The 14626-nt window shown below is 48.9% G+C and overlaps 1 protein-coding gene across 6 annotated transcripts in view; it reads right to left on the reverse strand.

Annotated features, from left to right (window-relative positions):
* Positions 1 to 14626, reverse strand: part of LOC135804740 (guanine nucleotide-binding protein subunit beta-like protein 1) — a 32652-nt gene that overhangs the window by 6040 nt on the left and 11986 nt on the right. The window contains exon 3 of one of the 6 annotated variants that reach the window (XM_065318693.1): positions 10613 to 13188. The exons of 3 other annotated variants lie outside the window; for them this stretch is intronic. The gene's annotated coding sequence lies outside the window, so the exon portion shown is untranslated. Of the gene's footprint in view, positions 1 to 10612; positions 13189 to 14626 lie in introns of those variants that run through there. 2 more of the 6 variants (XM_065318690.1, XM_065318689.1) reach the window with 2 other exon arrangements.

Consider the following 14626-nt stretch of genomic DNA (forward strand, 5'->3'; position numbering starts at 1 on the left):
AGACACTGGTCCCAGTGGACACTACAGTACATGTTCACGTTCACAAATACAGCTCTTTAATCTAATGCCGTGATGGTAATCATGTAGAATTAGTTAGTACCTGCTCAGCCATTGCCATGCTTTACTGTCTGTGCAAGTATGCAAGTACATGTAGTACCTACTCATCACTCCTCACCAATACCCAGCATGACCAGCAGTGGCAGGCACTACCTAGCTACATGTAGCTAGTCACACCATGACAAACACAAGGAGGCCCACAAGTACTCTAGCCTAGGTGACTCTGTGCCTCCATTCTTCAGTGCAGCAGCTAGCAGCGCTGGGCTTTCCCTGCAGGCCTAGGGATTCCTGCCATGTCTCCAGCCTAGGGCCATCGCAGCAAGCCACAGCTACCAAGCAGCCCCAGCAGCCCCAGCAGCCGCAAGGATACAGCTTTTCCATGCGGCCATGATTGATACAAACCATCAAAAGCCTAAAGTAAAAGAGCTCTACACCGTATGCATCGCCTAGAGGTAAGTAAGTTTACGGCGCCCTAAGTGCTGCTGACTAAACAATAGTGTAATTCAATGCCTTGATATCCCGATATCCTGGCATCCATTAGGAGTACAGGCACTGTGACACAATGGCCAGTACAGTACTCATACATGGATTGGCTAGTGACTGTAACAGATCGGCTGGCATAATTCAATTATACGTATAAATCCTGGAAAGTAGTCTGCACAACACAGCGGTGTACTACAAGTACAGTAGGTCACTGAATCCTGAAACCCAATACATGTACAGGGCCAAGGCCAGAGTCTGCCACATACCCCTACTGTAGTGTGCTGCCTGCCTGCATGCACAGCAGCAGCAGTACAGCAGCCATACACCCCTATGAAGTATGAAGTGTGGTGTACAAGTACAGCCCATTGCAACGACGTGCAGCCATACACCCCTATGTCTATGATGTACAAGCACAGCCCACTGCAATGCAGCACTACCAGTACATGTACATGTACATGTACATGATTGTACTAATGTTACACCCATGGCTATGATGATGTTTCAAGTAAGTAAGTTTGGCCCCGGGGAGACGATACAGCTCAGTGCTCACTGGAAGGCACAAAGGAGGACTGGAAAGGACATGCCCGAAGTGGAGCACTTATACAGGCACTGTCAGGCAGGCCTGCTCACCAGCAATACTGCTCTCTGCCAATACTGCTCTCTGACTCTGAACAGTAAACACACACATCTAGCATGGTGGGGTCATATCACATTTTCAGAACAATTGCCGGCAGCCCCCCAGGAGTAGGGCACAACAGGATCACTGGTGCACCACCAGCGGCAACACAACATCTACCTCTTTGTCTTTACTCTGCGCGCGTGCACGCGTAACAACAACTTCCGCTGGATACATTATTGAAGTGCCCTTGCTGGGCTCGCAGTCCAACACATCAGCCTTGAGGGTACTGACTAAAACTAGGCCAGGTAGTAGGGGCAGCGCAGAGGTGCTGATATCACAAGAGGAACGTCACGTGGCTTCTGGCCGTGTTTGCTATGGCAATTCAGCCACAACTTGATACACAAATGACCTTGCCGGCACAATACATGCAGGCACATTGTTTCCTGGATAGCTGTACCCACGTGGCCATGGTCTAAAGTATAAAGGTGCCCAAAAGGGTGGTGAATGCACGCCGTCCCAGCTACACAATAGTGTGGCTGCCTAGTGGTCTTTGAAATGAATACTTCCTCCCCGCGTCAGCCCGCAATTACACCATTAGGCCGGCAACTTGAAATAGATGTGTGTGCGTAAGTAACAGGGCTGCAGACTTCCCATTGTCGATAAAAGTAAATATGCCACCCGAACGTGTGTCCAAGTAACACCTTAGTTGCAAATGACCGCCTACCCGGGCCACCGTACGCCTTGCGTTATCACTATCCCTACACGGAGTGATCATTATTATGATTGACGACAATGCTATGTACGAGACACTAGGCATAATACTGTTTGGAGCGTTGTGTCCGCTCTGCCTCTGGGAGGAATGGGTGCTGTGCCGCCTACACTGTGCTTGCTCTTCAAGTAACAGTTCCATGTGAACATTTAACTGCAGACAGTGCAGGTTGATAGGCCTTGTTTGATTACGACCCCGATTCCAACAGTTATTGACCTGTAGTGGTGGTAAGGGGAGGCCTTGCTGCCACTGCCACACGCTAGCTAGGTCGCAGTTTTCCCATGCCAACAGAACTGTAGTGGACAGGGATGGACAGCTTCTGAACTACAGCAACAACAGACCTGTCCACGATTTTCACACTAGAGATCTGCATGGAAAACAGGTGTACTGTGACACACAAACCCTGAACACAACAGAGACAATTACGTGCATGCTACTGAATTGCCTAATCAAATGTGAAAGAACCTCAGTGTGCCCCACTGCCCCACTGTCCCACTAGAACTTTACTGATATTATCTCTGTGTGTGTGTGTGTGTTGGGTGGGGGTGGGTATTGCCTGCTCTCCTACGCCGAAGAAGGACGTCCTTTTCTCTTTCTCTACACCACCCATGTCCAAGGTTGCCCCACATAAACACACGGTGGGGGAGGACAAGCTAATAACAAGTAGACCGAGTGCTCTCTCTCAGGATACAGTGTAACATAGCGACGGTAGAACAAAGAGAAAGGAGCATACATCTCCACACATTAGGCCGCCAGTAGACATAGTGCAGCATATAAAGTAAAAAGTCATTAGTATTATTTTGGGTTCAATAGGGACAACAATAGAGCCTGCAAATGCAATGCACAATGCACGAGCTCTCCAGATCGTTTGTCTTCACATCACATGGTGGCACTCCTCAGCAGAGCAATGGCAGAATTCCCTCTAGCAGGGCTAGCACTGACTGGGACATGTCCTCTTCATGTTCAACCCAGTGCCAAGGGGTACTAGTTAGCAACACTACCCCTGCACAGATCACAGTACCACTAGTACAGCTACATGTAGCAAGAATGTTGAAAGACTGCACGCAGGAAATCAAGAAAGGAGCAGAACTAACTACACTACAGCACGTGCAGGCCAGGGCTGGCCTGTAAGAGTATGATGTCACCGCTGTATAGTATGATGTCACCGCTGGTCCTTACATCACAGCTAGCTTGCACTCAGCACTGTACTCCACACTCGGTAGCCATTCTGTAAACCCTCACTACACCGGCACACGTGCTGACGTAATGAAAAACTAGAACTGTGAGATGTGACAGAGAGAATTACTTACTGTTCCCATTTCAACAGTTCAAGTGCAGCAGAGTGGATTAGTGGATTAGTGGATAGCCAAAGAAAAGAGACTGAGGTTCGTGCCAGGCCCAAACAGCTCAGAGACAGTGTCAAATGCCAAGCTGAAAGTACCCCACGCTGGGCACTGCCAAGTGCTTCCCACTGGCAAGGTAAAGAGAGCCGCTTTGTAGGGCATTTCCATGTCACAACACAGTCCTAGTACTACTAGTACTCATAATTGTCAGCCCTGGGAAGGAAGTGGAGGCTGATGCCTAAGGCCACAAGTACCACCGAGTACTGCACGTGGGCAACAGCCAAAGGAGTGTAGAGTGTAGCTCCCAGCAGTTGCAGCAGGCCCCACGATCTTCACCAATCTTCACCAATCTTCACTTCACCACACCCAGCTACCATGTACCAAGCTCTGAGAATGGCCTGGAAACAAACACCAGACCCAGGACCTAGGGGGCATGCAGAGCCAGCACTCACTAAACAGCTCCTGCCTCGAACAGACGGCCCATCTAGTCACTTGTTCACACACCTGATCCAACCTCCCAATGAGTAAAATCTGAAGGACCCAGGCATCCAGCAGAGCCAGGCTGGGAACACCACCAGCATCCAATCCAATCTAGACTTAGTGAGTTCCCTGTAGCATTCCATTGGGTATGCAGCATCATGGGGGGCACAGGATTCTATTATGGCCCTAGGGGTGTTCGACTGAGCAGATTGGAGGCTGATCATGTAACACTCACAAGTCAACTGCAACAGCTGGAAGACTGCCAGAGGGCCCAATGATTACCAGTTTTCTCAAACTTCAAAGCAGTAGGCTACAGGAGTGACGGTCAACACTGACAACAGTATGCAAATACACCAAGGTGCAAGGTGCAACTGGTGGCCAAGTCACACATAGACAAAGGCCAGAAGGCAGTACCCGTGAAGCAGGAGGAGGCGCCCATCCAGGTTGGTCTTTGTAGTGCATCCCTGACCTTCTAAATGTAATTATTTAATTTGCATTGCACGAACAGACTGCTTTCAGTACTTTCAATACTCTTAGCTATTTAGAGTACACCAGTTCAGGATAACGGACATGCAGCATACCCATATGTCCACTCATGGAACTGCACTCCTTTCTTGCATCAGGGCAGTCTCAGTAGTGATCATGCAGACAGTGGCACTGATACTCATAGTAATACTTACACATGTATAATTATGTATCTGCACAGAAAAATACAATCATGTGCATCCCAGTACTAGTACGTGTTGCTGTGACTGTCACTGTCCAAACCAAAGAACTAGTACTTGGGCTGTGAAGAGCCTGGAATGGAGCTATTGTAGAGCAGTATGGGTGCAACTAGGCTGGAGTTGACAGTACACTCTGGATTTCCCAATGCAACAGCAACTGTCTTGGGCAAGCCAAAACAAGCAGTTGTAGAGCGAACACAGTACCAACCATGGCATACAGTGTCTCCTACACTAGTCTAGAGTTAGACCTCGGGGCTCCTTCTACCTATCACCTGACTCGACTGGGAGAAGAGGTCACAAAACAGTTAACTAGGCTGAGGGTTACTATCGGTCGGTTTCCTTTCGCTTTTCAACAACAGACAGATGCCGACGCAGATCAAGTCCAGCGGCCATTGTCAATATCTCAGATTGTGTCTCTGTGTTCTGCTGCAACTGATCTGACAACATTGAATGGGTTCAGTATCTATGTCATTAGTAGTCCCGTCGACGTCAGCTGATCAAAACACGATGTGCCACTGTCTTCGCCACCTCATCATGCGGATAAGGTTTCCGCTGCAAGAGATCATCTGTCTATGTTGGGAACAGTATGGAGCTCAGGTGTACAAGTGCACGATTGTCTGTTAGATTGACTTAATGATGGAGCACCAACAGGCTGAAACTGGACACCAAGGCACCAGCACTGTGTTACGACACACCAGCACTGTGTTTTCTACACACCAGGGTACCAGCACTGTGTTTGCTACACACCAGGACAAGTAGGTGTGCACTGTCGCTGCTGGAGTTCACCAATCATCTCCTTTCGAATTGGCAGCACCATGTTGCTGGTGGAAGGTATTGTCAGTACACACCATGGGTCTTGTATTCAGGGGTTGACTCAACAGCTTGGGAACACTTCCAGCGCTCTTCAATGCACCATGTCATGCCAGGCTTCCCAGCCAAAGGCTTCCCAGCACTGCAACATGAAAAGCAGCTAATTAGCTCAACTCTTATTACACAGTTCTGCCCCAGTGCAAATCTGTGACACACACACACACACACACACACACAGCAATCATGGGGAACCATCCAGCTGGCCTGGAGGCTCTTGACGGGAGCTTTACCATGGCCAGCAGACACAGACACATAGTATTAAAACCTATCAGAACTGGTGCAGTATACATGTAGAGCGGGCTGCACTAAACTGGTGTCATCCTTACAAGATGTGCAAAATAGCAAGAAGACTGAGGAGCACAACACTGAGCACTGGGCATCAATACGGCACATGGAAAGGAGTTCAAAGGACACAGGCGTACTCATAATACCACCCCGTACTGCCCAGTCATGAACACACGCAAACTGACAAGTAGTTAAGGGGCAGTGGGCATAGGATGACATCACTGAGACCGTTTAGCACAGACGCCACATTCAACACCACAAACACTTGAAGCAACTTAGCATTCTATCACTGGAAGAAAGAAACGCCTTATTGGCAGTCCCAGCAGAAACAGCCCCACCTGCAATTAGCATAGCATGACACACAACTCATGGGATAACTGCACACAACCCTATCTAAGCCACTGTGGCAGTGCCCAGCGACCAACAGCCGCAGTAACAACAGCAACCCTAGCTGGGTCAATCAGGCCAATCATGAGTCTCTTGCCCAATTAGCAATGTTCAAAAAGAAGGAAACAAGAAGCAAGTGCCAGAGCACTGTGCGTACTGGTAATTATTCAAAACAGGGACAAGCAACATCCTCCCAGCTCTGTCACATGCTCAACACCTCAACACCTCAACATCTCAACACCTCCATGTACATGATGTACATGATGTTAGATCCTGTGGCACGCCTAGCCATCCCATTTTCAACGCCAGTATCACCTTTTTAGCTCTTTGTCTCTGGAAGCTAAGCCATAGCTAGCTGCGGAGTGGGGACCATCAGGCATAGCTGCGGAGTGGGGACCATTAGGCATAGCTAGCTGCGGAGTGGGGACCATTAGGCATTACCATTGTACACATAGTTTGGTTACAGGAAGTGCAGGCTCAGACTTACACACACACACACACGTGAGCCCGGGCGCGCCTGCACTGCTGCCAGTACTGGCCACACTAGGCCATCCCTAGTACTACAGCATTATAAGGACAAAGCCTGCACTGCTGGCCACACTAGGCCATCCCTAGTAGTAGTACTACAGCGCTGCAGCATTAGAAGTACAAGAAGCACATGCACAGCAAGTGTCAATGACCACCTGTACTAGCTGTAGCTGTGCATACTGCGTGTGCTTGGCCCTTGTGCTGAGCGGCGGCAACACGCCCAAGGACTTTACGGTGCCTGCCCTGCTGCATCCTGTGCATGTAACTGCTAGGGGCTAGGCTAGTACAGGGATGACGTGTACGTCGTCTACGTGTACACGTGCCCATGCTCAAATTTGTGTTACAACTGAGTACACAGGAGGTACATGGCAATTAAGATGCCATTCAGTGGTAAATGGCCGCAGGGCATCAAACATATGGTGTGCTAACTCAATTCATGTATACAATAATAGAACACAGATTTTCCAAATCACTTGTAACTACTAATGGATCACCAGCCAGGCAGCAGCCTCAAAAGGCTCAATTGTGCGATGATAAAAATGTGCCCCCAGACCAAATTGACCTGAACCGCTGCTGCCTGTCGGCATGTACCATCTAGCCAGTGCCGGCCATGGTGGCGGTGGTGGTGGTGCCTGGTGGTTATGAGTAGGTCACAGGTTGATGGACATCAGCAACAGCAGCCACGGCCACGTGCATGTCTTTCTTTCTTCGCCGGGGATCACACGACATAACACCACATAGGAAAGTGCCATTACACACCCATCCCCATCATACCGTAAGCATGACGGGTTATGGATTTTTGCATCTGCACATGACAAGCAGTTTAGCACGCGCAACAGCCATGAGCCACAGGACCAACATGACAGGCAAACATAGTACAGGATGTGAACTGAGAAAGCAGCAAGCGGGTGGCCTCAAGTAACACCAGTTAGTAGCTAGGCCCTAGCCAGCAGCAGTAGCAGCAGCAGAATTATGCCGCTGGCCGAACGATGTTATGCAAGAATGCGGTTGGTCACCAAGCAAGCAAGCAAGCAGGCTGATCGGGCCGATCGGCACTGCAAATGACAAATTGATGTACATCGGAACAACAGCACAACAGCACCGCGCACTGGCAGCAGCAGCAACAGCAACAACAGGATGCCTGGCGGAGTCCTCCCTAAGCCACCACTACACCGCTAAACCACTACACGGTAACACCAGTGTCACTGCTAGTCAGTGCCTATTGCATCCTTGTGCCTAGGAGCAGATGAAGGCAGCTGAAGAGCTGACGCCCGGGGCGGTGGTGATCCTAGCCCTCCTAGCATGCTGCTGCTGCTGTTGTTGCGGCTGCTCTTGATCAGACCGCCGGCAAGAACTCAACCAGTCAACCGATGGGCGCATGAAACACTAGTCTTAATCGGTACATTGTGTGCGCCCCTTGCTTAGGGCTCTTCCCCGGCCGGTGCTGTGTGCTGCTGGTGTGAGGTCATGATTTTTACCAGTACTGCCAGGATAGAGACGCTGACACAGAGTGTAGTGACAGCGACTCAGTGGAAATCGAGCGCCGCGCCGGACCGGGTGGTTTACAAAGATAGTACATGGATATGGCGTGTACGCTGCTAATCCTATTTCGAAGTGGTGTGCGTGTGTGCGTGTGTGACCAACGATGTCGCCTATCATCTGGTACAGCTACGGCTAGGTGATCATAGTGATCCTGATAGGCTGCAGTTTTGCACAGGGGACAAGGCGCAGGGGTTCCTGGGATGGATACAGAGGTTGGGGTTAGGTGACCTAGACAGCAACGGAAACGGATCACTTCACAGATACACAAAGACTCGAACGACATAGTTTACAAAAAGCCTGCACACAAACACATCTGCATTGTACACGTATCATAGTCACGTCTTTGTTGACATGTACATCCATAGGACCATACGCAGGAAGCTGAGAGTGGGCTGTGGGCAGTCACTCCTGAGCACACTTTACATGGAATGATGGATAGGATCAGACCGGGAGACAAACGGTGACATCTTTGCCACACTCACCATGTGCTCTCTCCTGGTCAGCTCACCATGCGCACACATGCCATTGCCGCTCACGCACGGCAGCTCACGCAGGCACGGACAAGCACGCACACACATTACTTGAAGTGCCGTTACGCTTGCCGCTCTCTTGCTAGCCCCGCAAGCTAAGCAAGCCAAGACAGGACGCGCTAAGTCAGAGTAAGTGCACAGGCCTGTTCTGCGGGTGCCCCGGTTAGGCTGGGTTCTGATCGGAAACTACTTGTGACAGTGACAGGGAGGGTAGTACCGTACGGAGGGGACATACCTGGCATACACCAATGGTCCAGTACAAGTACAACATCATGTAGCTGAAACCAGAGCAATTGCACTAGGAAAACAGGAGCAGTGCTATCCCGAACAACCTCTACATCAGGGCACAAGCTACGGCAACAAAGGACCGTCAAAAATGCACCAGAACGGTCACGGGCCCCTGCTACCTGCTATCCATAGTGTGCCGTCAATACAGGAGAAGATAGCAGATGTGCGGAAGGCCAAGCGGAAAGGTCGGCCCCGCAAACAACTGAGCTCATCAAGTGTGTGTGTTCGTGTAACTGTTGGATAGCTGCAAGCAGAATGTGCAGGCGAGCACGTTTTTAGGAGCAGAAGTGACTGAGTGATAATGTAGCACAAACAGAAGACATCTGGCCTGCAGCCCAGCCCAGTATCGATATACTTCAAGACATACTACAACTACCAAGGTACAGTACAAGGAATTACAACACTTGTTGGCATCTGCTCCGTGGGCCTAAAGTGCTAGCTCGGTAGCTGGTTCTTCACTGGGATGGAACAAATGATCAGACAAAACTGCCTGCCTAGCTCCATAGACCATACACGCAGTTGTATGGCTTGCAAGATCTCTGTACGAATGGCAGTGTGTGCGCGTACATATGCGTGCATGTGTATGTGTGTGTATGTGCATGTGTGCAGGTGTATGTGCCTTGTTTGCTTGCATCTCTCCAAAACGCTTCCCTGACTCCCAGGGGCAGCACCAGTGGCTGGCTAAAAGAACTGGGCGCAGAGAAAGCAAAGCCAGCGTCAAACTGTGGCAAACAGTTGCGGGCAAGTAGTTGGCTATTGGTTTCGTGGCCATGAGCTACACTTTCATGCGGCATCAGCAGCAGACACAGCAATTGCAGCTCCAGACTGGCCCATTTCAGCAGTACAACAACCACCCTAGCAAGTCCTATTGACTATTGTGTACATACTAGTAGTATAGTACTGTCTGAATTCGGCACCACAGTGAGAGCTGTACGCACTTACAGGCTATACATCGACTATTATGTACTAGAACTAGGAGAGGCAATTCATTGCCAGTACAACACAATGCAATCATACAACACAATCAGAGTGATTTCAGCAGTCATTTTGTATTTAGGATTCACTGCGGGTAAACGTGACTTGGGATAGCACAAAGATTCGCATTCGGCATTCTACAGGCACGCAGAGGCTCGCCCACACCATCAGTACAAGTAAAGCTGAAGTGAGGGTCTGAAAGATCCGTTCAAAACACGGCCATGAGAAGTAGTGGTCTGTTTTCCACCAGTAGCACCCCATGTTCAACACTGACAACCCATACATTATTGCCGGGCAACACAACACTGACAACACACACTGCTGCAGAATTAGTATTCCATGGTCTAGCACTGAGGGGAGTACCCAAGAGCAAGAGTCAATGTTTGTGGACCCTTGGAGTCCTGATGCTAGGAATGGCTATGTATCCGGGTATTCCAGATTCTTTATTATTGTCCAGAGTCACGGCCTCGGATTGTTTATCATCCAGAATTGACATATGGGCACGGTAACACGCATCCGCAATCTGCCCACTTCTAACAGGGAAAAGAGCTGAATGCCACACAGCTCACGCCATTGTGACTTCAGGTAAAAGGACAGTGCTACACACAGAGCATAGCAAAACACTCCTCTACTCTGCAGTACATGGAACATCTCTCTGCCCCCCCCCCCCCCCTAAAAAAATGCTGGTCACTTGAGACACAGTGGCCATCCCATGGACAGGATTCTCTGGCAATTTCTCAAGTACCATAGCCGTTAGCCCCATATCCACTTCACTGTTACACTGTACTACAGCACTTGTAGTACAGTCTAGCTGTATTGACCAGCAGCAGCAGCAGCAGCAGGCCCTTGGCTAGAACAAGACTGATGGTGCTGAATCAGTGAATGAACTAACTATAGACACTGTATGGTCACATCCCTGTATCCATGCTAGCTATTGCTGACTACAACTAACAAGTACTGGCCCTACAGCCATTCAGTCAGTACTGAGTACTCTCACCCTCACTCTCACTCAGTGAATACTATACAAACAACTTTTAAAATATCCATGTACTTGCACTTGAAAAAGAACTGCAGCCGTGGAGAAGCGTCCAGAAGTGAGTAAGCACATCTCGCCAGGGACAGTTACAGAATAGTCACGTTAAACTGGCCTCCAGCAGTCTAAATTGAAGTGTGCCCACTAATGCCACTAATGGCCTATAATGCTGCACAGCATGAGTTTGGAGACAAGGAGGTGGAGCTGATAATACTAATAATTATTACTGTAGGATGCCTGGTTGACACACAGATTTAGAGCTGGGCACACCAATACTATCATACTCATCCAGTGCGCTGGCATTCACCATGACACATGAGTCATTATTGCACTGAAGCAGATTTACATGAAAATAATTGCCATGGGACTCCACCACAGCACATTCTTGTTGACCCAATTCCAACCACCCAGCCTCACAAATCAAGCACTAGTAGCACTAGTACTCCACGCAGACAGTGCAGGAAGAGTAGACTAGTACATGTACTAGCACTTGCACAAGTGGTCATACTACTATAGTACAGGCATGTCCCTAGCCTATCTACAGTGAACCTGATAAGACAGATAATTACTAGGATACCAAATGTGGCAAAAGCTGTGTCTCTGATCATAGCATTACTAAAGCACAATGCAAATCGGACTGGACCACTAACAAGCACTTTTCACATGAAACCCCGGAGGCGTTTCACTAATTTAAAAAAATGTGCTCAGCCCATGGTGCTGTACATTGTATGATATGACTGCATGTCCATGTGCAGCAGCAACAACAAGTAAGTAGTTACATAATTGGGAGGATTCAATATACCAGTAGTCATTTTCTACTCTGAGTCTGATTGTGTTCATGATGGCCCAGTGCATACAGGTCAGAGCAGCCATTAGTGTCACTATTGTGCCCTACCTGGCCATATACATGTATACATGCATGCATGCACTGTAGCTGAATCATAATGTCAACGATGCAATGCTTGACCAGCCAAACAAAGCAGGGCAGGTGTGGAGCGTGCAGGCCAGGACTGCCAGACTACTACTAGTGTACCAAACCAAACAAATACATGTACTCACTACCCAGTGTCTACACAAACAAGCTGCAGTGCTGCTCAATGAAATCCTAGCAAGTGAGTCAGCTCAGTGCCTTGTAGAAGTTGAGCATTATCCTTCTTTCTCTTTGTCTATTCTTGCATACACAGTGTACAGCATAGTACCAGTGACTAGTACTTAGTAGTGGACTTCCTTCACTTCTAATAAAGCTTCATTGATACAACAGTAGTCTAGGCTACAGGGCAAACCTTACTTGCCAAAAGTTCACAGAGGAGCACACACATATCAACTTCATACAAGTATGCACATATACATGTATCCAGGCAGGCACATATCCCCCACACACATACACCACAACACACAAACAGCAATCCAAGACTAGGCTAGGCCATGCTGCATCACCTAACAGCCACACAAGGACGAGATGACGAAGAGCCCTTCAAGTCAAGATCTTAAAGAGCTGCCCTCAATTCATGGACCACCACGGGGGCACACCCACACTGCAAGCAGCCGTCAGTCATCACCCAGGATTCGTCAAGAAAAGAGAGCTCCAAGAGAAGGTGAAGTGAGTCCCAGGCAGGACACTCAGCAAACCGGTAGTCCAGACACAAATGTGGATATGTACAATCATCTAAACTGCAGTACAAGTACCAGAGAGGATTCACACTCTCCATATCATAGCCGGATATGCCAGCAAGCCCCCCACACAGTTGCCGTGCAGTAAACACCAGCCATGACACGATAAAGCAATAAAAGTAATTTGCAGTACTCAGGACAATCAATGGCCCATCTGATTAGTGTGAATTAGATTTTCGGACATCACTGCTGCTGGCTCTGCTTGCTAATCTAGTTACTAGTACTAGTAGGTCCTAGATCCTGTCCAGTGGCCGGAACTGGGGATACTGGAGTAGTGGCCGGTACTGGGGATACTGGACTGGAGATCAGCAATGGCCGTGGTGGTGGTGGTGGCGCTCGGCATGTGGCATTGTCTCTTGCCTGCACAGCTTAGTGCAAAGTGTGTGCACACGCTCCTAACAAGGAAAACAAGCAGATAGCAAGAGTGCCCCACGGTGGTGAGCCTGACACCATGCAGTTGAGCCGACTTATCACCGACTCAGTCTCATTGTCATATACACTGCCTAGTAGATAGTATACCAGACTGGCTAAGTTGTGGCTTTGGCCAGGGAGCAGGGACCGGCACACAATTACCAGGGTCACTAATGAAATTTACCAGCAGTCCTAAGAGCAGTAGAAGAAGAAGAAAAAGGAGAAAGAGCAACTGTTGGCTAGGAACAATAAGCACATTATCACTGTTGGGACAAGATGTTACCAGGCATTGTTCCCCCAGACCAATCTACCTGCTCACCTATAGTCCTTGTAATGTAGCTACCAATGTTTAGCTTATTATGGCAACAAGTACACATTCTAGCAATCATTGCAAGATTAGGCAGCACAGCAGCTAGTAGTACACCCCTTACTCTCCGATGCAAAGAAGAGTGCCCAGTCATCAATCAAACCAGCAAGCCACACTCCTGGCTAGTAGTACTCCAATGCAGTGCAGACTCAGTGATATACATTGTACATGTACATGTACATGTAGGACAGACAGTTTGCACACTTTGAAGTAAGAGTTCAGGAGATCACAGGAGATCACGGGAGGCCTGCACTGCAGCACTGTCAGTGGTCTCTGCAAGCCCCTTACAGTCTACGATGACGTGAAGGCCAGCCAAGAGGACAATTACAAGAGGACAAGAAGCTGTGGCGCAAAAGGCATTGCTGGAAGACCAGGAAGGCTGGTATACTCACGGCATAGGACCATAACAACATCCCCTCTATGCATACACACACACCAGGACAACGACGACCATCACCACCACCACCCACATCAACATCATCTACTGTCCAAGTGTGAAGACCCCTCAGAACTCTCAATTCAGTGACTACCAACCACGTTGTTTTCCACATGTTTTCAAGATTTCAACCACAAGGATTCACCATTTCAGAGCACTTCACACCACATGCATATCTACTGCATAATCACTGAGCACGGAAAGAAGTCGTGTGCAAATGTACGTACACATTTCAACTGACTATAATGTAGCCATCAGCGAGTGTATTGGAAGTTGTTCTCTTTTAATGCGGGGGGGGGGGGGGGGGCATGGTGGGCAGGTATTGGGCAAAGAAGCCGGAAGACAAGTTGACGAAAGCTGCCAACAAGATTGTGTTGGATTGAGATCGTCAGCATGGTGACATCATTTATTCTGGTGGTGGTAAGCTGTTGCGTAAATTATGTAACGGGGTGCTCGACCTTACGAGAAAGAGCAACTGTCGCCCGTCCGCAACACACACCTGAAGACAAGCAAGTACGTAGAGACGAAGAGGGAACAAGGAAGATGCATGCCCTCTGTGATGCGGGAGAAAACCTTGCGGTGGATTCTCAAAACTGCATCCACTGCTGGCAGAGGTCAGCTCCAAACTAAATATTTGTCTGCACTGCATTACTGCGATCTGTGACATCCGTTTTACTGCACTTAGTCGTCAAGAATAATACTAACGCCCCCCCCCCCCCCCCCCCCACACACACACACTGTTTGGAGTGACACATTGCACTGCGCATCTTTCTGAGCTTACTTTCTTCTTTTTTGCCCACGAGAACCCTTTCCTTGATAAGTCACGT

The sequence above is a fragment of the Sycon ciliatum genome, chromosome 1 (assembly GCF_964019385.1).
Source record: "Sycon ciliatum chromosome 1, ocSycCili1.1, whole genome shotgun sequence".
Classification (NCBI taxonomy): domain Eukaryota; kingdom Metazoa; phylum Porifera; class Calcarea; order Leucosolenida; family Sycettidae; genus Sycon; species Sycon ciliatum.